General features: G+C 41.0%; 1 pseudogene; it reads right to left on the reverse strand.

The window, feature by feature from the left end:
• Positions 1-27,897, reverse strand: LOC137498484 (piggyBac transposable element-derived protein 4-like; annotated as a pseudogene).

Consider the following 27,897-nt stretch of genomic DNA (forward strand, 5'->3'; position numbering starts at 1 on the left):
CTAATCCAAACTTTTACACGAAGGGGAATTTAGTTCCGTTGTGGCTCCTTGATACAAAGTAAAATCATGAACAAGTCCACTTTTTCCACACAACATGAACATCTTTAATCTCCAAAGGTTGGGTTTTCCCTTGACATATTGTATTGCAGAAAACTTCCCCGTGAAAGGAATCATGCCTTCATCAACGCATTTTCTTCAATCTGATGTTCATTGCACCGATTACGAATGGCTGTGTAAATCGGCCTCACTTTGTAAAACTTGTCCTTATTATCTGATGGAATTTCAAGATTATTTACCAAATGTAAATTAGTTCGCAGTTCAAAGAAACGGTCTCGTGTCACATTTTCTAAAAATGCATTTACTTTGAGGGTTTCATCCCAATACATGCGTATTCTAGGCCAAACAATATGAGTAAACCAAATAAAATGTCTCTTTCATCAGCTGTTATCTGTTTGAAGTATAATTTTCCTTGCTGCAATGCATACATTTTGGTATTCATTGCTATGCAACTAAATAGATCTTCAGGTACATATCTCTTGAAGTAATGTATTGGTGACAATAATTCGTGTTCTTCAAAACTGGGGGCCTCGTATTGTTCTACAATACAACTCAAAGGCTTTCGTTTCCACCTGATTGATTCTTTAGGTGTCAACAAAATTCTGGCATAAGCGTCACATGATCCGGTATGGTTTCCACTGCCTAAAATGTTTTCAGATTCCTCCAGAGATTCATCTACAAGTGCATCTTCGGGGATTGTATCAGCAGATACGTCACCTCGACTCACTTTGTCAGCTCCAACACGTTTTATTTTTAGGTGATCTTGTCTTTGTATAAGTGGTATATCATCATCCTCAACTTCATCTCCAGATAGGCCTCAATTACAATCGAAGTCCTCACCATTTTGCAATATATCTAAAATAGACCCAGTCTTTCTCCACGGTAAGGTATCTTTCTCTTCGTACATGACTATTTTTACTCGTAGTGGGCTTAGCCATATTTGTAGGCCAACTGCACAAAAACTGAATAAGGAACATACAGAAAGGTCAAATGTGACCAACAGCCATTGATATTTCTGAAATAAAAAGAAAGAAAACACTGAAAACTAATACAACATAGCACAAAAACGAAAGCAAATGAAGATTATGTTCACTGCTTATTTACATCACTACAGTCCGGTTGTACACAATTGTGTACATTATACTTACCGAATAATATGAAGTAATAAAGAATCAAATTATATTCTTAAAACTGCACTAAACACTGCGTAAGTATCCATAGAAACACGATATCACTTTACAATGGCGGTAAACAAACGAAAATCTTCGGAATTACAACACAGAGCAGAAGCGGTAATGCCCATAGAAAACCAGACACCTCCAAAGAGAATAAATACTGCGCAGTTCAGAAACAAGTCGCTGGAATGCAAAAGCAATTTCCTTATTACTAAAATACAAGTACCTAAACATGTTAAAACTGTCTGGATGCTCATAACATTGTTTATGAGCGAACTATAGAGGTAGAAACTTAATGTACACAATTGTGACCAACAGGTCTGAAAGGGTTAAAAAAATGCAACTTGGCGTTGGAAGTGCTACTTGTTCACCTTTATGGATTGTGCACACCTTCTGATTGTGTGAGCCCCTGACATTGGTACGTTTCTGGTCAATTGGAATTTTCATATTTTGTTTCATTTCGGAGATATTTGGGGTCGCACAGTTGGGTGGGACACCCTGTGCAGTATAATTGAATATTTAATCGTACTTCATAAATTCATGTAGCACATTCATTCGTATTATCGTATTAGACCAATCGTAGTCGCCTTTAACGGATGCAGTTCTCCCAATCTCACGACTCCGTAAACTGAGTTTGTTCTGCATCGTAACTCCATGTAAACAGGAACTTCGATCTACGACAATTGTTTTGAGATGATGGTTTGAATTGATGAATTTTGTAATTTGTGTTCATATTTTGAATTACCTTGCCGTGTAATTGTTTTGATTAATATTTTTATGGTATTTTGTACGAATCAGTTTTATTTCGGTGCCGTTTTGAGGCTGTTTATCTGATTTTTTAAAATTGTATGATTAGTTTGAATAGTGTTATTTTTTGTAATGAATCCATCTTACCTCTTATATGTATTTCTCATTCAACAAACCACCATCATTCCTGTCATTATACTTAGAGATAAGTTTGAACTTCGGCATATTTCTACCCACGAAAACGTAACCCACTCTCTAGCCAGATGAGCTTAGTCGGATATTTTAGACAGGAAGTAGAGGCATTGTCCTATGTAGTACTTACTCCTACGGTACGGTACAATACAATGGTGATTGGTCTTTTTCTGGAGTGATGTTTTTCATGGGGATGATTTTTAATGTACTCGTAACCAGACAGAAGTCAATGCAGCGTTCGCTATGTGTTAACTGCCTAATACAAGGATGTTCTTTACATCTATGTATCTAGTTATGACTGATTTCAACTGATACCAGAGGTGGAAACGAGGATGTCTCCACGGCGCCTTTTGAAGTTCCTTAACTTTGCAAAATGTGTTCGTGATCAATAGCCTTTAATTACAACAAGAGTTCGATAGGTCCATTCTCATTCCTTTTCGCAATTCGGTGGAGGTCTCGGCGTGTTGGTCAGGTGTTGTTGTTGGACCCTACTTGAGCGTTCAATTCAGCCACGATGTACAAAGTTTCAGTGTCAGGTATTTTTAATATTTCATCATTTGGTACTGCATAAGAATGGTCTTCCTCTTGTGAGCTGGATAATAGAGTGCGGGCGTAGGACGAGGAAGATATTCGTAAGAAGAGGATCCCCTCTGTCCCGCCAGATGGAGGGGTGACGGTGATGACGTAACTGTTCTTCGCTGTGAATCTTATGGTTTGCTGTTTCGGCTCATCTGGTGTTTTCGCTCGCCAAAATAACCGGTAATGAACCTCTCTTACGCAGCCGCTATGTGGAAGACCGATCTCTTGCAGATATGCAATTTAAATTCAATTGATAGAGTTCCTATTGGTGATAAATATCTTTCAAATAAATAAAGTTATCATCTTGAGCTTTATCAGTGTATCCAGGATACATGATCTGATATTCCACTTTGAAATGCGCAAGTGTATTTTCCATGTCTATAGTTTTCTTTTTTCCTGGCGTGTGGCAATGGCCTGCTTGTCGGAAAGTCGTCTAAGTTTAACATATTCAATGAAGCTGGCATGTAGTACGACTGTACTGGCTGGATCTGCCCAGGTAGAAGTTGATGATTGCTATCCTGTGAGAAGCGATGATCTCTCTCACCGACGGAAGTGTTCCATTATCTCGGATCATACGCCTATCAGACAGAGCCTATAATCGACAATTAACTCTTCCCGCGTTAAGCCGATGATTCGTGACATCATTGGAGAGCCCTTGCTACGGTGCTACGAGCCTGAGCGAGAATATATGGAGAATTTGGATTGCCCGTGCGACAGGATCTTCCTTTCGATCTTGCTGATAGGTGGAACCAGTACATTTGGTACCTGCGCAGGTGTAGGAACAGATGGGAGGGGGCATGGTACGCCTAATAAACAAATCAAAGTATGCACTCCGGATTATTTGTTACGTTTTACTCCTTTAGCCTTCATCCAACCGCGATGAATCACAAGGAAGTGGTGAAAAAATTTGCGGTTCCTAATATACGAACAGACGCCCGACACTGCACGATTGATTTAAGTGAAATTTCCTCCACTACGTGACTATCAAGCCAGCTAAAGCAGATCATCCACCCGAAGCCATTGGTGCCTTCAGGGGGTCTGACATTCTTACCGCTGCCCAACACTCGTAGTTGAGCCACTGGCTGTGCGGTCTAATTCATTACTTAGTAGGACGTCGTGATGTAGACAAAAATCATACACTGACTGACAGAGCAAATGCAACACCAAGAAGGAGTGGTCAGAAATTTATGCCAATTGCAGGGTAAACTGACGTCACTGAGGTATGCTCATGATGTGAAATGCGCCGCTGTGCTGCCACGTAGCGAACGATAAATGGGACACTGCGTTGGCGAATGGCCCACTTCGTACCGTGATTTCTCAGCCGACAGTCATTGTAGAACGTGTTGTCGTGTGCTACAGGACACGTGTATAGCTAAGAATGCCAGGCCGCCGTCAACGAAGGCATTTCCAGCAGACAGACGACTTTACGAGGGGTATGGTGATCGGGCTGAGAAGGGCAGGTTGGTCGCTTCGTCAAATCGCAGCCGATACCCATACGGATGTGTCAACGGTGCAGCGTCTGTGGCGAAGATGGTTGGCGCAGGGACATGTGGCACGTGCGAGGGGTCCAGGCGCAGCCCGAGTGACGTCAGCACGCGAGGATCGGCGCATCCGCCGCCAAGCGGTGGCACCCCCGCACGCCACGTCAACCGCCATTCTTCAGCATGTGCAAGACACCCTGGCTGTTCCAATATCGACCAGAACAATTTCCCGTCGATTGGTTGAAGGAGGCCTGCACTCCCGGCGTCCGCTCAGAAGACTACCATTGACTCCACAGCATAGACGTGCACGCCTGGCATGGTGCCGGGCTAGAGCGACTTGGTTGAGGGAATGGCGGAACGTCGTGTTCTCCGATGAGTCACGCTTCTGTTCTGTTAGTGATAGTCACCGTAGACGAGTGTGGCGTCGGCGTGGAGAAACGTCAAATCCGGCAGTAACTGTGGAGCGCCCTACCGCTAGACAACGCGGCATCATGGTTTGGGGCGCTATTGCGTATGATTCCACGTCACCTCTAGTGCGTATTCAAGGCACGTTAAATGCCCACCGCTACGTGCAGCATGTGCTGCGGCCGGTGGCACTCCCGTACCTTCAGGGGCTGCCCAATGCTCTGTTTCAGCAGGATAATGCCCGCCCACACACTGCTCGCATCTCTCAACAGGCTCTACGAGGTGTACAGATGCTCCCGTGGCCAGCGTACTCTCCGGATCTCTCACCAATCGAACACGTGTGGGATCTCATTGGACGCCGTTTGCAAACTCTGCCCCAGCCTCGTACGGACGACCAACTGTGGCAAATGGTTGACAGAGAATGGAGAACCATCCCTCAGGACACCACTCTGTACCTCGACGTGTTTCTGCGTGCATCGCCGCTCGCGGTGGTCCTACATCCTACTGAGTCGATGCCGTGCGCATTGTGTAACCTGCATATCGGTTTGAAATAAACATCAATTATTCGTCCGTGCCGTCTCTGTTTTTTCCCCAACTTTCATCCCTTTCGATCCACTCCTTCTTGGCGTTGCATTTGCTCTGTCAGTCAGTGTATTTCATAAGATTATTATATGAATTATCCATGTTAGATAAATGTTAGGACATGGGAATTCACGTCCCTCCTTCCTACTTCCTTCCTTTGGCCGAATTGACTTTCATAAATACCGTTGTGTGGTATTTTCTTGGTACGTAGAACTGCGGGTGTTTATATATTACTACATTCTGATTTGTTGAAGTTTTAATGGTTACAGTTCGAATACCGTTCCAATCAGGAAATCAAACATCGTAAATCATCGAACATACTCCTTCGAAAGGCGCTATTGAACATGACAAGCGCATGGTGAACTCCATAAGTTTTTAAGAGCCTCATCATTCAGTTTTAATTTTTTCAAGAACCTGTGACATGTCCAACAAATAACATGCAAATAAAGTCTTTTCAATTCCTCCTCGAATTGTCTGTGTGAGCCATTTCCTTTATTCTCTTCACGATTGAACTTTTTAAGAATATTTACAATAGAAGCCCAGACAAAATACTTTAGTTATTAAGAGCCACTTACCTTTTGGCAACTTCAAAATGCCCATGAGTAGGTAAAGAAAGTGATTCAATGAATACGTTTCCGGAACTTTTGTCCTGTGAGAGAGAGTACTAATTTAATTTCTTCTCATATCAAACGAAATGTCAGCAACGTCAGACGAGATCCAATCCCCTATCTGCGGAAGCAATCCAGAGGAGGAACTTAAAAATTTCGCGGTAAAGTGTAATAAAACCCCTTTATTCTTACTATCAACACACTTTCAATATGCCGTCAATACTCGTACGCTCAAATTAAAAAGCTGTATATTTGGATACAATGCGGTGTGGTGCTAAAAACGTCACGATGGTACACCAAATATTACCTTTTAATATATTATTCTGCCATTATTATTATTATTATTATTATTATTATTATTATTATTATTATTATTATTATTATTATTATTATGCATCTTAAGTTATATTCAGACGATCATTAATGTTTCACAGAGAGAATAGACGAAGTTGCATTATTTGTACAAATAACATAGCAGTATTCAGTAGGTAATAACTTTCAGCACACTATTGTAATATTGCTCTTGCAATGTTGTGTAACAATCAAATTCATACATATGTTTGTACAATAAATCCAACCTTCTCTTTATCCTTTGCAAATTTCAAAAATATCTCCACTCTAGGGATGATATAGGAAGGGGACCGAGTATTTCTTGGAGCGCTGAATATCTAAGAAACTTTTCGCACGCTTATACGTTGAAAAACTCGTTCTACATCTGACGCAGTCATTGGAATTATGATGAATATTTACCTCGTGGCTCAAATGACCAACAAACAAATTCAACCAATCAGCAGCTGTCTATCTCCACAACGTTACCGTTTACGTATCATCACTTCTGCATTGTCACACCTACGTGCTATGGGAAAACTTTTATACACATCCATCCGAATTGAGTATTGAAACATCATGAATAATACATTTTATCACAGAGCGCAAAATTAACAAGAGATAATTGTGTTATTTGATGAAACTAACAGCCGACTTATTTTCAAAATCGAGCCCAGAAGTTTTAAATACGAAACTTAAACAATGTGTTTCCATGCTGAAAGTGTACAGATAATGAATTTAATTTGTTTTATATCATGCACTTATAATTATTATTATCACCACTTATTTAATTTTGTATCTTTTCAATAAATAGTCAAAATAAATGCAATACGAGCTCCACATTCTCACTAAATAAATTCTGGAACTCTCTACATATATTGACACACGTAATTTCCGTAAGTCGCACGCACTCTCCGAATGTGTCAGTCAAGTTAAGATCATGTATGAACAAGTCCAATGTCATGGCTCTCGGCGTACGCTTGTATTCATTTCTAAAATAACTTACTACCAAACATTGAATCCAGGATAAAGCTTTCTGCTCGATACACGATCACATTTTAAAGCGTTCTTAGTTGAGCTTCCTCGAGCCAGTATCACCGAACCAGCCATAGAAACACTGCTACCACTCATGGTTTATAAAAGTGCTCTGAATAATATGTCTAGCGACAAACGTAAGTCCCAGGGATTACATACATACAAATAATGTTTTATTCGTCTTGTCTAGAGGAAAAACGCTAATTAAAGTGATGGACGGTGGTGGTGTTAGAAATTTAACAGAGAAAAAATGTCATTCATTCCGTTTTCTGAATTTCATTTTAATTTTAAAACCTTAATATTATTTTGATAAATGCTCCTGTGAAACTAAACGTCATTGTTTGGATGACAGCCTTACCTTTATCGTCAGGCAATTAAGTAGAATTACGGTTTAACAGTGTTGAACATAGTATCTCGCACGAAAAGCTATTTATTCGTACTTTTGTACCTATGTGTGAACATTGGTTTTGGTCGTCTGATCATCGTTCACAAAATCATGCTTTTAAAATATCCATTACCCCTCGTGTTGTTTTATTAAACTCTTCCACTAATTCTCGTATCGAACAGGGGAACAAATATTCTACACTTCAAATCTATTTTGCTTCAGATGCATGCATATACAGATACTAAATCAACAGAATTTAATTTATTTTCAACGTCTGTCAATCAAGTGACAGTCACATTAATAGCTATGCCGTCCTTGTTCCTTTTTTCCTCTGTCCTGTCACATATTGCCATTTAGGTAGGAGTTCGATTTTCGATCATATCACATCAAATTTCAATCGCGAAATACACTGTAAAAAAGAACAGTTTGTTTAACATTGTAAGCTATCTTCAGATTCGTATTATTGTATTTCGAACAATACACTATCTTGTTTAAACATTCATAGGCCCTTATAACCTTAACATACAACGAACGCTCTATAGGTCTGAAAGTAACTATTAAAGATAATAATAAGAATATTAGGAATAATAATAATAATAATAATAATAATAATAATAATAATAATAATAATAATGCCCGCCTCTGTGGTGTAGAGGAAAGTGTGATTAGCTGACAACCGTGGAGGACCAGGTTCCATTCCCGGTTCTTCCACGAGATTTCAAAAGTGGTACGAGGACTGGAAAGGGGTCCACTAAGCCTCGGGAGGTCAACTGAGTAGAGGTGGGTTCGATTCTCACCTCAGCCATCCTCGAAGTGGATTTCCGTGTTTTTCCACTTCTTCTACAGGCATATGTCGGGGTACTATATAACTTAAGGCCACGGCCACTTCCTTTCTTCTTCCTTGTCTATACCTTCCTATCTACCCATCCGCTACAAGACCCCCGTTTGGCATAGCAGGTGAGGCCGTCTTGAGAGGTACTTGTCTTCATCCTCAGTTTAACCATTGACAAAAATTGTCACGCTCCAGGACACAGCACTTGAGGCGGTAGAAGTGGGATCCCTCGCTGAGTACAGGGGAAAAACGAACACTCAGGTATAAACCGATTAATAAAGAAAGAAATACTAATATTAATAATATTTGTTTTACGTACGACAAGGAACTTAGGGAAATCATACAAAAGCGATTTTTTGTATTCCAACACAAACACTGACTGACAGAGCAAATGAAACACCAAGAAGGAGTGGTTCGAAATTAATGAAAGTTGGGGAAAAAACAGAGACGGCACGGACGAATAATTGATGTTTATTTCAAACCGATATGCAGGTTACACAATGCGCACGGCATCGACTCAGTAGGATGTAGGACCACCGCGAGCGGCGATGCACGCAGAAACACTTCGATGTACAGAGTCAATAAGAGTGCGGATGGTGTCCTGAGGGATGGTTCTCCATTCTCTGTCAACCATTTGCCACAGTTGGTCGTCCGTACGAGGCTGGGGCAGAGTTTGCAAACGGCGTCCAATGAGATCCCACACGTGTTCGATTGGTGAGAGATCCGGAGAGTACGCTGGCCACGGGAGCATCTGTACACCTCGTAGAGCCTGTTGGGAGATGCGAGCAGTGTGTGGGCGGGCATTATCCTGCTGAAACAGAGCATTGGGCAGCCCCTGAAGGTACGGGAGTGCCACCGGCCGCAGCACATGCCGCACGTAGCGGTGGGCATTTAACGTGCCTTGAATACGCTCTAGAGGTGACGTGGAATCATACGCAATAGCGCCCCAAACCATGATGCCGCGTTATCTAGCGGTAGGGCGCTCCACAGTTACTGCCGGATTTGACCTTTCTCCACGCCGACGCCACACTCGTCTGCGGTGTCTATCACTGACAGAACAGAAGCGTGACTCATCGGAGAACACGACGTTCCGCCATTCCCTCATCCAAGTCGCTCTAGCCCGGCACCATGCCAGGCGTGCACGTCTATGCTGTGGAGTCAATGGTAGTCTTCTGAGCGGGCGCCGGGAGTGCAGGCCTCCTTCAACCAATCGACGGGAAATTGTTCTGGTCGATATTGGAACAGCCAGGGTGTCTTGCACATGCTGAAGAATGGCGGTTGACGTGGCGTGCGGGGCTGCCACCGCTTGGCGGCGGATGCGCCGATCCTCGCGTGCTGACGTCACTCGGGCTGCGCCTGGACCCCTCGCACGTGCCACATGTCCCTGCGCCAACCATCTTCGCCACAGGCGCTGCACCGTGGACACATCCCTATGGGTATCGGCTGCGATTTGACGAAGCGACCAACCTGCCCTTCTCAGCCCGATCACCATACCCCTCGTAAAGTCGTCTGTCTGCTGGAAATGCCTCCGTTGACGGCGGCCTGGCATTCTTAGCTATACACGTGTCCTGCGGCACACGACAACACGTTCTACAATGACTGTCGGCTGAGAAATCACGGTACGAAGTGGGCCATTCGCCAACGCCGTGTCCCATTTATCGTTCGCTACGTGCGCAGCACAGCGACGCATTTCACATCATGAGCATACTTCAGTGACGTAAGTCTACCCTACAATTGGCATAAAGTTCTGACCACTCCTTCTTGGTGTTGCATTTGCTCTGTCAGTCAGTGTATATCGTAAAACATTTCTGAAACAATGTTGCTAATTTGCAGGGATGATCAATACTGAAGCCTACCTTCAGTTTTTGACCTAAAAAAATTTTAAGCAAGCCTCGGACCTATGGGAGCAACGGAGTACCACTTCTACTTGAAAGGGGAGGGACTCCTGGAAAACAACTTGGCGAACAAAACAAAATTCGATAGAGAGATTTCGATATTCATGGAGCTTATGGAACAAAGAAAGCATAACTTGCTGAGTAAGTAAAAAGTATGCGTCTGGATGTGCTAGGAGTTAAACATATTCGAGTAAGGGAAAATAGCCAGGAAGAGATACGAGATTAAAAAGTATATTAACAGGTGTTAAAAAGAGAAGGGCAGAGTTCTTAATGTGACTGTTTATCAGGAATACTACCGCACGCATCCTACTTTCTGTTAGGCACACAAATGAGCGAATGATGTAGAAGGATTTAGCAATTGGAGGAATTAGGACGGGAATAGTTTCAGCCTTCTCAAAATGTGAGGGTACAGAAGAGGATGATGAAGTTGAAAAGTTTTATGAAGCATTGAGTGTCATCGTAATCAGCGTCAACAGTAAGGATATGTTGGTGCTAATGGGCGATTTCTATGCGAGATTTGGAAATAGGACTGAAGGATACGAAAACACGATGAGTAAAATTGGAGAAGGTATGGAAGCTAACATTACTGGGAAGCGTTTACTGGAATTTTGTACTAGTATGGGGCTGATGATTACGAATGTATTCATCAAGCATATAGCTATTCAACCCTACACATGGGATGGTGGGGCTTTTGATACATAATATACTATATCATAACCGACAATGAATTCAGGAAATCTATTAGGGATGTCGGGTTATTCCGGGAATTTTTGATAATGCAGACCACTGTCTGATCTGTAGTGAACTAAATATCTTTAGGCCTAGGATAGAAAAAGTGCAATCTGTCTGCAGACCAATAAGTGTAGGAAATCTCCAGGAGGAGGAAATTAGACAGAAGTATATGCGTTTGATTTGCGAAAAGTCACATACATACATACATACATACATACATACATACATACATACATACATACATACATTATCATTATAGACCGTTATGCCTTTCAGCGTTCAGTTTGCAAGCCTCTGTGAATTTACTAAACGTCGCAACAATCCTCTATTTGCAACTAGTGCTGTGGCTTCATTTAGTTCTGTACCTCTTATATTTAAATCGTTATAAACCGAGTCTAACCATCGTCGCCTTGGTCTCCTTCTACTTCTCCTACCCTCCATAGCAGAGCCCATTATTCTCCCAGGTAACCTATCCTCCACCATTCACCTCACATGGCCCCAGCACCGAACGCGTTTTATGCATACAGCTTCATTCACTGAGTTCATTCCTAAATTAGCCTTTATCTCCTCATTAAGAGTACACTCCTGCCATTGTTCCCGCCTTATTTACCAGCAATAATTCTAGTTACCTTCACGTCTGTTACTTCTAACGTATGAATAATATGTAGTCCAGCCAGGTTTAGCTCCCGTAAAGCAAAGTTGGTCTGAAAACAGACCGATGCAAAGATAGTTTCGTCAGGGAGCTGATTTCCTTCTTACAGAACATTGTTGATTTCAACTACGAGCTTACTGCATTAGCTTTACTACACCCTGATTCAATCTCACTTACTATATTACCATCCTGGGAGAACACACAACCTAAATACTTGAAATTATCTACCTGTTCCAGCTTTGTATCACCAAGCTGACATTCAATTATGTTGAATTTCTTACCTACTGACATCAATTTAGTCTTCGAAAGGCCAATATGAGAGATTGTAGGAAAGTAAACGAAGCCACAGAGCTAGTTACAAATGGAGGATTGTGGCAGCATTTAGTAAATTCACGGATGTTTGCATACTGAATTCTGAAAGGCATAACAGTCCACACTGAAGATGTATGCACGCGTATTTACTAATTATATTGTCGCAGATATAAATCAAAGCTGCTTGATAATGCTGTTAGTTTCCTAAGCGATGGTAGGAATAATTTACAAGAATTATTATCCAGCTATTATCTTTAAAAACAAAGGGGGTTGAAGACTAAACTTGAGAACAACAAATTCCGGTAGTCTAATATGCATTTTGATGACTTAGTGCAAGATGAACATTCATGAGATCCTGAAAAATGTCATCGTGTAAATGTGCTTGATGCATATCACCGTTAATCAAACCCTTAAGGATTCCATTATGTGAAATGTTTGAGTAACCTGTTCATTATACTAATTGCGCAGTTTCATCTGCAGTAACGAAACGCGAAATAGAGAACAACATTTACCAATTCAATATACTGACAATTTAATAGAAGACTTTGTGAAATATGGGCTGATGGACTATTCCTAACAACATGCTTCGGACTCATTGAGTCATATTTTCGGTGGTTACATTTGCTGACCTAACCAAGATCCGATGATTAGGTTAAGACACGGATAATCTTAATATCATTAGTATTTGATGGACCTAAAGTCTTCTACTTATCCTCTTTTTTCTTCTGCTTCTATGGTTCTACAATACATCAGTAGTATCAGTGCCCTGAAAGGCCACGAGAACGCAGCTCGCTCTTTTCCCAAGATAATCGCATAGCTATACTAAAGGGTATGGCAGTCGATACAGTGTCAATTCGTGCAGTCAGACGTTTTGGAACGTGAAATGTAAGAGGTCTCGTAGAAACTGGTAAATTAGCAATTGTTGAACAAGAAATAAGGCTCCAAATAATGGAATCCTCGATAACAAGGGTACCCACTGAACATAGACAGGTTATTTCGGCACTGAGGAAGGTAATGTAATCTACTTCCCTAGAAATATAATTAAAAGTTGTAATGGGGTTTCAGTCACTGTTCCAAAAGTAATGAACTCGGTATTTCTTGCATATAACCCTACTAGTATCCGCCTAGGCAGCGTAACGGTTAGTGTTATTAGCTGCCGTCCTCGGAGGCCCGGATTCGATTCCCAGTACTGCCAGAAATTTAGGAATGACAAGAGGGCTGGTATGTGGTTGTGGTTGAAATGATACATGCAGCTCACCGCCATTGGAGGTGTGCCTAAAAGGAGGTGCACCACCTCAGGATGAGAACACGAGTTTACTTTACCCTATTAGTAACCGGGTTATTTCAATCAAACTCAATTTAACGCGTTGAAAGATAAGTATAGTGCAAGTCTACATTCCTTGTTTGGAAGAACCTGCTCAATAAATTGAGACATTTTAAGGCCAGCTACAAGACGGCATAAGAAAAGTGCTAGAAACAGAATAGCAATAATCTAGGTGATTTGAATGCCATTATTGCTGACGCCACTAATGACGATCATCTAAGACCATACGGTGGTCAATTTAAGGTTCGTACAAGGACTGACAGAGGTGACAGAATATTGCAATTCTGTGTTGGCAGTGATCTGATTGTCAAGTGGTTATCGCCTTGGGAATCAAATATAATACATAGTATTGAAAGGGAGGTGGAAATGCAAAATGTTGAACATCAAACCCTATTCCGATGCAGATTGTGGATATGCTCCTGTAGTGTGACCGTTTACAACATCAAGAGCATATCATGAGAATCCGAAGATGAAATATGCAGTTTTCCGCGCGATTATACGACACATAGTGCCCAAGCTGTTGGCTCGCGCGACTGAAGTCTCTTTGCGCGTAATTCGAGGGAGAAGCGAGTACAGGCGTATGTACTTGAAAACGCTCTCTCCCCTGTGCGAAGGAGTTCAGACGAGGCACGCCTCACATGAATATGTATCCAGGTCACCAAGCAGGACTCAAGAAGACGTCTAAACATCAGAAATAGTATAATCCCGAGAATTACCCTGCATATTCAAGAGTACAAACTCAAAATCTTCAGCTGTGTTCAATAATAATAATAATCACTGAAGTTGCAAAGTATATGATGGATATTTACAAGTTGACATTCCTCTGAATCAGTGAATTTTTGCCATATTATAAGACCAAGAAGTGCTCTACATAGTTGAATTAACAGTAAATACGCAGAAAACAATGGTGCAAGTTAATGAGAAACATATGTCGAGCTCTGAAAAGGCGAGCAAGCTCTAGGATTCCCACTGGATTAGCGCCGCCCAATGAAAAATGCCAGATGACGCTTTCAAGATTTCAAACAAACCCACGATGCAATCGTAATGACATTCGATCAATGAGCAGAGGAGCGCACAACCTTTAAACTGATACCTCAGTCAATGTCGAGGGTCGCGTATTAGCGGACCAAAGTTTGGCAAAGGGGCGTGGTTTTCCCTCTCTTTTCACACCGAAGCGGTTTGCCTATAAAAGAAAGAGCCTTAAGGCAGCCGTCATCAATTATGCTACATCAACTTACTATATCGATTTGCTACTTGTTCAGTGCTTTTGCGACAGTTGGCTGTGTTCTTTGTCAAGTTGGAATTCTTATTGTAGACGGTGTAGGATGGTGATATAATAAATATTTAGGATTTAGTGTGAGATGGATTACTGTGTAATGAAGTTATTTGAATATATAGTGCATATAAAGTTTTCCGCTGGAAGATTTGTAAAAAAAAAAAAACGCACGAAGGTGCGTGTGTAGTTATTCGCGTAATGTGGAGGTTGTGTGTTAAACCACGTTAATTACCGAAGCGAGTGCGCCTTGATTATCATAAATTACACACAACGTACAATCAAGTGTGCATACAAATACGCCGAGGGAGTGACATAGGAAGTTAATAACTGTGTATCCGTATTAGTCAGGGAGTAGACCTGGAGAAAAAATGGACGACTTATTGTCGGTATCATAAAATGGGCAGCGCCCACGTGTAGTCTCAAATGCAGTGAACAACTTGTCTTACCTCTAGTTAGTGCTGTGAATTAGGCCAAGTCATAATTACTAACACGTAAAGTGCTGAAAAATTGGACATTGTGTATCCAGTGACATTAACTAGACGAACGAGTGTAGCTTCAGGGCCTAAATTTGAAGTGAATGAAGGAGATAAGCAAATGAGTAAGATTAGTAACGTGCTACCGGGCATTACCGTTGCTAGATTAGGGTGTTTATAATCGTAGTGATTTGTAAAGTGTAACATAATCTAACACATTTACACTAAGTCAGTTCTTCTCATTTGCATAATTGAACCTGTGAGAACGTCGTGTACTGAACGAGACATCGAGCAGTTTGCCTGGTATTCATCTTACACAGCGAAAGAGTTCCAGATCGTCCAACGTCGAACGAGGATCCAGCCACCATGCAGGCGACTCATAAGCAGGTGAACCTGAGACTCCACACTGCTGAAGCCATCATGATATCTGTGTAAATCCATGATTGTACGTTCATGGGGAGCTTTCGTAATGCAGAAGTGATGAGTACACTTTCAAACCTCTCTTAGCATGAAGTCGCTATTACAACTGTAAATATTTAATCAGTAACTTTGCAAGTATTTATTTCAGAACGTAGATTATTAATACGCCGTTTCAGGGGGATGATAGTATTTCATTTAATGCGGTTCTCAGAGAATATTTTCTTCGTGGTTTGGGATAACAAGTTTATTTCCATGTAAATACGAGAATTGTAGTGCATGACGTATTCTTAAGGCCTTAGAGTTAACTAGGTGCCAAGTGCTGTAAATAAAAGGGTTTTTTAATATTCATTAAAATGCCTCTAAACATCATCGTTTCATAAACACCTGTAATTTGAGACTGCTGGACCAATGGATGAAGATATGGCATTGGGGTATAATTGTGAGTTACTTAGTTCGTGTGTGTATAGTATAATTTTGTCCCGAATGGCAGGATTTCATCTTTAAGAAAGCATGTGTTCGTGGTACCGAGGGGCGAAGGCGAAGCTTATTGTGCAGGCTGTGGTTCTGACTTTATAATGAGAGATAAACATGGGAATTTTCCCCAATGTGCAATTGATAAGCACGAGGTGGAATACCGCACCATAAATATGATTACTTGGGCTGGATTAGAGCTGACATGCGATATTGATGCTGATAGCATCAGGGGAACTAAATAGATGAAATAATTTGCCGCGATATTGTGAATAATAAGAGGGGCCTAGAAGTCCCGTTATGCCCAGAAAGCGAAAGTGGAGGATGGCTGTCAGCTGGTCCGTGTGATTTGCAGCCCCCGGCAAGGCCAAGGCCTGGAAGAATTTCTGCTTTACCGTATTGGGAAGATAATTTTTACAGCTCGCTGTTCTCTTCTCGACACAACAATTACATGCAAAAATTTAGAGATTACCGCCATCGTATAGATCCCAAAGTTCGTTACATGAAGAATCCGACCATTTTCTTGTTCATTATTATTTAAATCGTGTAGGGAATTTCAGGTGAAATATACCCCATGTGCCGGAAGATCTTGGCTTTATTCCCAGGTGACAGTGAAAGCTAATGCTCACTGTTACCAGCTGCAGGTTGATTGTGCCATCTGTGATTCAAATTGTGAATGTGAACTGTATCTTTCCCTGTCTTTTTATTTCAGGGAGTACTAAAATTTATGATTACGTGATATATTGGATGTTGTTTCGCTATGTGTGTTGTTCACAGGGAAACAACGTTGTTCATATCTTGTGACTTGTGTTCAGCGTTTCGAGCGCTAGCCGTGTATCACGCCCGGTGAGCCATCTGGTGACGAATGAACGTACCATTTCCACTTCTATTATAACGGATAAGTTTGAAAAAAGTCATTGTTTAAGGAGCCTTTCTCGTGGACTGTCGAGATTTCCTTTTGATGACGCAGAGCACAGTTCTCTGCGAAACGTAAAGAATTTCACCCTATTTACTTGACACGGCACAACCCCAAAAGCCTCTACAGTACCATGTCCATAAGTACGGGCCGTGAAAGCATCATTGGCAATATGTTTACATTTGCTAAAATTTACACTATTCTCCCCCCTTCATATTTAATTTAATTCTTGGTATTCCCATGAATTTGTTCGTTAATTGGATATAAAGTATTGGATACCTCTGGTCGTATGATTATTTTTGTTGCTTCTAGTCTTGTTAAATTTTTAAACCGCAATTGTTATTAATCTTTTCTGATTATGGAAATATCGTTTTTACATTTTTCTACTTGAATGATCGACAAATATATCAGTAGTGAAGGTATTTCTTTGAGGTATTTCTTATTCCTTATCCCTGAATATTTACATCATTCGGGATAACTTTCCTTCCATTTCTCCTTATTTCTGTGGAGAATTTCCGCTCCTTTATCAAAATATTGTTTTCTGACTGCCTTTATATTATTATTATTATTATTATTATTATTATTATTATTATTATTATTATTATTATTATTATATAATTCGCTGGGGCCATCAAGGACCACGTTAAGTCTTGTTGCATTTGACTCTGAACTTGGCCTTCTTTAGATCCCAAATTTCCCTCACTCTTTGTGAGAGGGCCTGGTTACGCTCCTCTGTCAAAGGGGCACCGCGTCTTCTGTTCGGTTGCTCGTCTCGGTTTACCCCGTTCGTCAATACTTTCTTGCTGAAACAATCTCTGTCAAGGGCGTTTTCAGCTGAGATATGTAGCATTTGCAGGTCTTCCGTGGTATTTCTAAACCAGGGAATTGTAGTTTTGGGTTTTGAATAAAAAAGGTGGAAGACCTGTTTAGTTAAATTTCCTCCGTCCATTATTTTCAGATAACCGTAAAGTCGCGCCCGTCGTGTTTGGATTGTGTTGGTAATTTTCTCTATTTTTCTATAGACTTCCTCGTTGGATCTCTTTTGATGAATTCCATTTCTGTACTTTGATCCCAAGATTCCTCTCACAAATTTGCGCTCTTTTTTCTCTAGTTCTTCAAGGAGTCCTTTGTTGACATTTAGAGATAGGGTTTGATTTGATTTGATTTGTTTATTTATCATCAACAGAATTATTGACTCTCCAATTACAGATGACATACTACATTCAAATAACAATATTAACAGAACTTACTACTACCACTAATTATTTTCTTTTCTTTTTTGCTAGTTGCTTTACGTCTCACCGATACACATAGGTATTATGGCGACGGTGGGAGAGGGAAGGGCTAGGAGTGGGAAGGAAGCGGCCGTGGCCTTAATTAAGGTACAGCCCCAGCATTTTCCTGGTGTGAAAATGGGAAACCACGGAAAACATCTTCAGGGCTGCCGACAGTGGGTTCGAACCTACTCTCTCCCGAATACTGGAGACTGGCCGCACTTAAGCGACTGCAGCTATCGAGCTCGGTCCACTAATTATAATTAAGCAATATATAATATATACATATTTACAAAATACATAAGGAAAAAAGGCATGAAAACAGAAAAGTGTTTATACTTTTGAAACGACCGAAGGAAGGAGGTATAACTTTTAGTTACCGTACTAAATGGGCAGAACAAGATACAAGGAACACTCTGTCTATGAAGCGTCCATAAGATGTCTGCGAATTTCACTAGCTGACGTTTGAAATATATCCACTATCCCGATAATTTCGTTCAGGGATCTTAGGGCCTGCATAAACCAAGAGCTCCTGTGTGATTCCGTTCTGCAACTGGGTAAGTGAAAGGTGACAGCCTGTCGGGTATTGCGGGAAGGAACATGAATTGATAGTAACTGGAGTAAATTGTAACAGTCAAGTAAATTAACGATACATTTGTGTATGAAACATACCTGTGCCTAGTCCTAAGAAACTCAATACACATGTTTGTACAAAACAAATCATAATTTGTCGATGACAGCTGGATACCCAAACAATTCTTACTGATCCATTTTGAGAATCTGATCTGTACTCGCTCTAAGGCATTAACTAAGTATTGCTGTGAGCGGATCCACACTTCAGAGCAGTACTCTAGACTAGATCGTATAAGCGAACAATACAGGGTTTTCAATGGGACAACGGATTTAAAACTCTTGCAATTTCTTTTGAGGAAGCCTAACGTTTTAAACGCCTTGTTAATGATATTTAGCACATGCTAATTTAAAGATAGACCATTTTGATTACTAAAAATAATACCAAGATCGTAAATTTTATTAACACGCTTCACTTCTTGATCCTCTACATGATAATTGAATACATTAACTTGCATTTTCGCTTGAAGGATATTGCACTGCACTTTGAAATATTTTGGATTAAATGCCACTTTTTGCACCAATCACTAATATTATTTATATCAGACTATAACAACTCACAGTCACTCATCTTTCAATTACCCTGTAGATTTTAAGATCATCAGCATAGAGCAGGTTGTTGCTCGAATGGATTTGTGATGGCAGATCATTAACAAATAGAAGGAAACATAAAGGTCCCAGTGGTGAACCTTGTGGAACGCCAGACATGGGCTGATAAGGGCGAGAAATGATACCCTCGTATTTTACTGAATACCTTCTTTCGTAAAGATAGCATTTAAACCATTCAAGCAAGCTTCCATGAATGCCATATGCTGACAACTTAGTCAGAAGAGCATTATGCTGCACTGAGTCTAAAACCTTGGAAAAGTCCGTGTACACGGCATCAACCTGCTTGCACTTGTCCAGAGCGCTAGGTATTAAGTGGAAGTACACAGCAAGATTGGTGGTAGTTGAGCGTTTCTGGACAAAACCACGCTGGTTAATATTAATTAAATCACTGACTGAACTGTTCGTGGCTTTGTATACGACTCTTTCCGCTACATTGGAAATGAGTGACAGAAGAACTACTGGTCTGTAATTGACAAATAAAGATCTGTCACCTTTCATAAAGACTGGAATAAATTATCCTTTCTTCCATTCGGACGGGAATTGCCTGTACGAAGAGACCAGTTGATTATCGTGGCTAGTGGGGTTGCCAGCTCCTCAGTACACTCACGTAACACAATTCCTGGAATGTGATCTGGACCGCCAGGCTTCTTCATATCCATCGACTTCAAAATTTGCAGACTTCCGATGCCGAAGTTACCACTGATGATAAATTAATTTCCCCGAATTATTCAGTGTGAGAATTACAGAGAAAAATAGGTGGATGGAATGTTTTGAAAGTGTCAGCAAAATTATCCAGAATTTCTTTCAATGAGCTAATTTCCTTGTCTTCATTAATCATCATAGATAGTAGCCGTCTAGATTTTGATTGCAATTAATAAATTTCCAAAATCTGTGTGGATGTCTGATAATATCTTGCTCAACAGACCCTACATAATCCCTGTACATTCTCCGCTGCATTTGTTTGATTTCCTTTCTTAGCGCCGCGAGTACGTTGTAATCTGAAGGAAGTGAAGACCTTGTAGCTCGTTTACTTGTTCTTTCCTTTGCCCGCATTTTGTCTGTAAGTTCGGAATCATACCAAGAGGGAAGATGCCTAGTCTTCATCATGCGGGAAGGTACGGCGTCCTCAAGAGCACTGTGCAGTAAGTCATAAAACAAGTCAACTGCGGCATTAAGAGATTGACAGGATTCGAGCAAGTTCCACGGACAACGGGATAATATATTTCGTAAATGGAGAAAGTCTGCTTCATATAGAAATACTGGCTTCAGAAATGATTCATGGTGACGTATCTAAGTGTTTTGGGAAAGGCATTTTTTGTTGTAGATTGTGCGGGATGTTTGGAAAGGCTATTTCCAGTCCGCGTACTCTTTCTTGAAGTGCTTTCTTGTCCAGTCCATTTTCATTGATCTCACCCAGGTATTTGAATTTGCCTACTCGAGTGATGGCCCCGTACTTTCTACGGAGTTTTGGTGGGGCCTCTTTGATTTTAGCCATTACTTCCGTTTTCTCGAACGATATATTGCGCCCTGGTGGGGGTGTGATAAGCGTCATGCAATTATGATTAATTATTGAGGAATATATATTTCATTTTCAGAATAAAGAATATCTTACTGTACATACAGTAAGAGCAGGCCAGGCCAAGATGGTATGGTGAAACATGCACAGACTATTGTCTCCACTGAGATTAACAAACACAATGAACGGCAGAATTAGAATTCTCAGAAATTGTGACGAAGGGGGAAAGAGAAAGGTACGAGTTTTTGACAAGTTACGGAAAGTTTTCATAGCCCCGGGCAGAATAGATAGTGGCAACAGCGCAAAGAGCTGGGTGCAGATTTCTGAGAAATGATGGCAGGGTATCTCCATGTACTAGCGGGAGTTGAACGCGGGGTTGGCACTGGAAGAAAAAAATATGAGCCTTCCCGGTCCCGTGGTTTATGTGGACCAATAGAAAATTTCATCGACCAGTCGCAGGTACGCCAACTTCGTATTGTAAGAAGCACTAGCGAGGCTAACTCCGCGGATTAAATTGATGGAAGGAAGTGAGATATCAATTGAGAATAAGGTGGAATTTAGGAGCCTTACTATATTATGAAACTTATAAAAAGTTAATAATTGCGAGAGATTGCATGTTGTAATTCTGAGAATTCATGAATGCTATTCGATGATTGGCTGGAGGAAAAGGACGCCACAATAGAGCGCGAAATCCCAGGCCGGGATACAGCAGCTAAATTCGCGAATATATCCATTACCAGCGAACGATAATAGTTGAGAATTGGTATAGAGCCTTTGAGAACATAATTACATCATTGGATATCATATTTAAGCCACGGGCCGAACCGCAAATTGTCGTATGAAGATATCGGGACTGCGCGTCCCAAGATGAACTCCGGTGAACTCAGAAGAGAAGGGATACAGGTATAAATATGAGGTCGTGGACAAGGACTGACAACTACTTTTGACAAAGCGGTCGGAGCTGATACCACGCCTGGGGTGCGTGACAACTTCTGATATTTTGTTCGAGCCGTGATTACGCCAGGGGTGCGTGTGTGTACTTACTCGTGGAGTAGGGTTCGAAGTATTATATTGTTACATAGTACAGTGATTCATAACGCGATGCAGCTCATATTACAGTCTTGAGCAGTATACTGGTATGAAGTGTTTCAAATAGACAGGACTCAGTAAAGCATAACTTACGGAGTGTGAGATTCTACCAACAGATTAGGAAGTGCGTTACGTGAGAACGGTCACGAGTGTTTATGTCACCTAGTAAACAGTCGATTCTAAACTGATACCTGGTCAGCTACACGAACGTGAGACGGGAAATTCAAGTGCGCGCACGGGCCGTTGTAAAGGGGATCCCGAGGTATCCCATGTTCCTAGTGTCCGGGAAAGGAATGAAGAATGTATATCTACATTAAGTGGGCTAGATACAAGGCCGAGAGTGTAAAATTTGTGAGTAGAATTTAGGGTGGAAATGATTCCAGAATGCAACAATTATTTTATTTGTTTTTATTCAAAATGTGTAAAGTTGAAGAGGGTCAAGGATTAATTCTTCAAGCTGGCATGAATACCAGTGGAATGCAGTGCTAAAAACCGGAGGGGCTAGGCTTCTCGTCCGGTTTTGGCAGACTACAAGGGCAGAGATGAGTAACCTTTTAAAATATTTGTAGATTGCTATCGTTAGGGGGAGGAAATCATATAAATTTATCATGTAAATTAATTGTGAAACGAGCCGTTTCCGGCTCGTATAAATTCAAAGAGAGATAGACAAAGGGACAAATTAATATGTACATGATTAGATCGAGCACTCATCATAATTTTTATTATTAAATAGAGAATAGTAGGGTTGAGTTGTTCATTCAAGTGCTTGAGTTGTTTGATATGATATGGAGCACGTTTCACGTAATGATAATGTTAATATTCATTTAGAAGTGCTTCCAAAGTGTTTTTCCAGTATCGGAACTTTTGTAGATATTAAGGCATGTTGTTAAGATAATCCAGAGGTAGGGTTGCCAAGTGATTTAAATTGTTGTTGGACGGAATGAAGTCCATTGATTTGTTTGTAAATATCGCGAAGTTCGCCAGTGGACAAAATAATAATAATCTCTACAAGTGTCAAAGTATTACATTAATATTGGGTAACGTGTAAAGGCGTGTTTAATAATAATCTTTGAGAATAAAGGCACGGGCCTAGTTGGAAAGAATGATTGCAAATTAAAGTAATTTAAATGTGGAGATATTATGTGGCATGAATATTTTATTTGGACAGTAAATCCGATTTTAACACTAATTGTTGATTTAACGTTTTTTTGGACTCCATAATAATCATAAATAAATTTGGTAGAAACGACATAGGCATTTTGATAATATGGTCACGCTATGTTTGAGGCCCAGTGTGATTTGAGCCAAAAGTTGAGATTTGGAGTTTTGTGGGACAGAAATCCGGCCCGAAATAAAAGTGAATTGTAGTGATGTTGATGAAGAAATAGATGGATCTTAAGGCCTACATAGAGGTTGTATTTCTATACCGGTATACTGAGTGGCAGAAAAGAGTCCACACACCGAGGGTTAATTAATGAAAATGTTTTGAAGAGTTCCGATGGATAAATGGACTTCAAAATGGAAAGGGAAGGAATAATTTAACACTTGCAGAGATTGGAGGTATTTGCCCAACTGCGAGGTGTTATGGGATTTGAGAATTGTCTTAGGAGCATATGGTCTCCATGAATTAACGACAGTACGAAAATAAGGTTGCGGGTTCGAACACTATTATGTCCCGACCGATGTGAATTCGGATCTTGGTGATTTCTGTTTGGGAGAGAAAGTATGTGACTAAATTATAAAGATGGACCATAAACGTAAAGATTCTCGAAAGAATAATAATATTAATAATAACAATAATATTCCAAGTAAATCATGTATGGATTAATAAATTAGTGCCAAAATAAATCGGAATTGTAAAAGGGGTTAGGCGTTAAACATATTAAGAGTGGACTACCGTGAAACAAGCGAAATATTTTAATTAATTAATAATAATAATAATAATAATAATAATAATAATAATAATAATAATAATAATAATAATAATAATCATAATAATAATGATAATAATAATAATAATAATAATAATAATAATAATAATTGAAGCAGAAGAAGAAGAAGAATTTACTTTTTATATTTTGGACATAATAATGATGTTGGGAGTTGAAATGAAAAATTTGAGATTTTAACTAATAATAATAATAATAATAATAATAATAATAATAATAATAATAATGAGAATATTTGAAGAAGGAGAAGAAGAATAAAAAAGGAGCTACATTTTTAATTTTTTTAATGAGAATAATATGAGCGAGAAGTTGAAGTATTATAGCGAGGATGATTACGGGTTACGGTAATCACGATTTCCACTATTAATAATAATGTTGATAATAATAATAATAATAATAATAATAATAATAATAATAATAATAATATTTTTTAATATTTTTATTTCATTTTATTATTTCGGATGCTGATGATGAATGATACTAGGGAAGTCAGCTGGCGAATTAACGTAATAATGTCAAGTGTTGTGAATAATAAGTTAAGTTAATAGTTGTAAAATGAAGGCAAATCCCTACATCTGGACCATTAGGTTATAGTCCCTTTGTCGTTTCGTTCAACTAACGATTATCATATCTTGGTTAGGAACCCGGGGAGAGTTTGTAGTTTCCCGGATTGGTCTCATCTCAATCAAAGTGGAGGCGATAACATAGTTCATGTGATTGCGCCCACTTAACCAACAGGTAATTGGTCCACGACCAAATATGGTCATGGTGTTAACGAAGGTAAATCTGATACCTTCAGATATCAACGGTTCCACCACCCAAAAGAAAGGGTGGTCAAAAGTACACTGACTGACAGAGCAAATGCAACACCAAGGAGGAGTGGTTCGAAAGGGATGAAAGTTGGGGAAAAACAGAGTCGGCACGGAAGAATAATTGATGTTTATTTCAAACCGATATGCAGGTTACACAATGCGCACGGCATCGACTCAGTAGGATGTAGGACCAACGCGAGCGGCGATGCACGCAGAAACACGTCGAGGTACAGAGTCAATAAGAGAGCGGATGGTGTCCTGAGGGATGGTTCTCCATTCTCTGTCAACCATTTGCCACAGTTGGTCGTCCGTACGAGGCTGGGGCAGAGTTTGCAAACGGCGTCCAATGAGATCCCACACGTGTTCGATTGGTGAGAGATCCGGAGAGTACGCTGGCCACGGAAGCATCTGTACACCTCGTAGAGCCTGTTGGGAGATGCGAGCAGTGTGTGGGCGGGCATTATCCTGCTGAAACAGAGCATTGGGCAGCCCCTGAAGGTACGGGAGTGCCACTGGCCGCAGCACATGCTACACGTAGCGGTGGGCATTTAACGTGCCTTGAATACGCTCTAGAGGTGACGTGGAATCATACGCAATAGCGCCCCAAACCATGATGCCGCGTTGTCTAGCGGTAGGGCGCTCCACAGTTACTGCCGGATTTGACCTTTCTCCACGCTGACGCCACACTCGTCTGCGGTGACTATCACTGACAGAACAGAAGCGTGACTCATCGGAGAACACGACGTTCCGCCATTCCCTCATCCAAGTCGCTCTAGCCCGGCACCATGCCAGGCGTGCACGTCTATGCTGTGGAGTCAATGGTAGTCTTCTGAGCGGACGCCGGGAGTGCAGGCCTCCTTCAACCAATCGACGGGAAATTGTTCTGGTCGATATTGGAACAGCCAGGGTGTCTTGCACATGCTGAAGAATGGCGGTTGACGTGGCGTGCGGGGCTGCCACCGCTTGGTGGCGGATGCGCCGATCCTCGCGTCCTGACGTCACTCGGGCTGCGCCTGGACCCCTCGCACGTGCCACATGTCCCTGCGCCAACCATCTTCGCCACAGGCGCTACACCGTGGACACATCCCTATGGGTATCGGCTGCGATTTGACGAAGCGACCAACCTGCCCTTCTCAGCCCGATCACCATACCCCTCGTAAAGTCGTCTGTCTGCTGGAAATGCCTCCGTTGACGGCGGCCTGGCATTCTTAGCTATACACGTGTCCTGTGGCACACGACAACACGTTCTACAATGACTGTCGGCTGAGAAATCACGGTACGAAGTGGGCCATTCGCCAACGCCGTGACCCATTTATCGTTCGCTACGTGTTGCATTTGCTCTGTCAGTCAGTGTAATAAATATTATGTAATCATTTTCAGAAATAATTTGCCAAATTACCGGCAAATCAAGGGTCAACAGATTTTGTTGTGTGTAAAAATTACTTGTTTACTTAAATAAAATGCTCCTTTAGCATTTGCAAGGAAACAGTTCCAGGTTCTTGTTCTTGTAGAATAGTAAACCCTTGGTGACCGTTTAAATATCCGTCCCCATCCCTAGGATGGAGCCTTCATAATTTCCCTTTACCTGAATATATATATATAATTTGTGTGTTTTATGATGAGCCTTAATGTTAAAGATCCGAGTGTCCCGTTCCACCCTGTAGTACTGATTGGATGGCGCCCTTACATTTATTTTGAGATCTTATATCTCAAAATATAATTTTTCTTTGTTTATTAGTTGCGATAGATTCGGACCGTAACACTCCCTGGTTGGGACTCAGGCTTTGATCGGGTACAATATGCAGACCAGTTTGTTCAGCAATTTCCTTTAACTTTTCAAATTGAGCTCAAGCGGTTTCTACGTCATTTGAGAGAACGGCAAAATCATCGGCAAATGCTAAGCATTCTGCTGTGAACCCCTTGGATTTGGTTCCTATTCTTAGTGGACTGTAGTTGGTTTCCTGTAATCACACCTGCCAGGTTCCGATGATCTTCTCAAAACCGCAGTTGAAGAATATCGGGGATAGCCTATCACCTTGTCGGACTCCTGTTTTCATGTCAATGGAATGCGAGAGACATCCGTGGAACTTCACCTTGGATTTTGTATCGTTCAGGGTGGCTGGAATTAATACCAGCAGTTTCAAATCAACTCCAAATTCATTTGAGATGTTTAGCAAGACTTCCCCGTCAATTAAGTCCTACGCTTTCATGATTTCCACAAAGACAGACACGTACTGCTTGAAACTTCGTGTACAATATCTGATGATCGTTTTGAGATTTTGAATCTGTTCGGCTGTTGAGCGACATTTTCTGAACCCTCCTTGGTATTCACCTATTTATGTTCGACTTGTGCTTCCAAATGCTCCAGGATGGCAGGCGATAGAATTTTGTAAATCACAGGTAGCAAAGGTATTCCTCTGGATTTGATGTTTTCATGCTGCCTTTTTGTGTCATGGATGGATCAAAGCCATATTCTAATCTTCGGGTAGGGTCTCCTTGCTCCAAATTTCTTCTATTTGCTTTTGCGAGGTATCGAATGTTTCCTCTGCGGCATATTTCCATAGTTCTGCTACCACTGAGTATTCCCCCGGCGCTTTTTTGTTTTTGAGACTGGCAATGTGGCGCTTGATTTGATCTCTGTCGGGTTGTCTGGAATCTGGGTACCTGAGTAAGGGTTCCTTGGTACAAATGGGGCTTTGCGGTTAGGAGCAATTAAGTAAATTCTTGAAGTAGTCTGCCAGAATGCTATAATTTTCTTCATTTGACGTCGCCAGTGTGCCGACCTTTTGCTCAAATTATAGAGGTGGTGGTTTATAGCAAGTGAGTTTGCGTTTGAAGGCTCTATAGAACTCTCTGCTTACGTTCTTCCTAATGTTTTGGTATATCCTGTCAGTGAGATATTTTTCGTACTTACGTTTCTCAGTTCTGAACACCTTAGCTGCTTGGGCACGTTTGGTCTTTTAGGTTTCCCAATCAGTTTCTGATTTCGTAGAGTAGTGCTGTTTCCACGCATTGAGTCTTTCTTTGAGGACTTATTCGCAGGAATCATTCCACCGGGCATGCTTTTTGCTTCTCTTGATTTCTGCAATGCCTTTGGCGGCCTCAACAAGGAGACATTTGGTGTTGTTAAAGTCACAGTCAT

This window comes from Anabrus simplex, chromosome 2 (genome assembly GCF_040414725.1).
Source record: "Anabrus simplex isolate iqAnaSimp1 chromosome 2, ASM4041472v1, whole genome shotgun sequence".
NCBI lineage: Eukaryota > Metazoa > Arthropoda > Insecta > Orthoptera > Tettigoniidae > Anabrus > Anabrus simplex.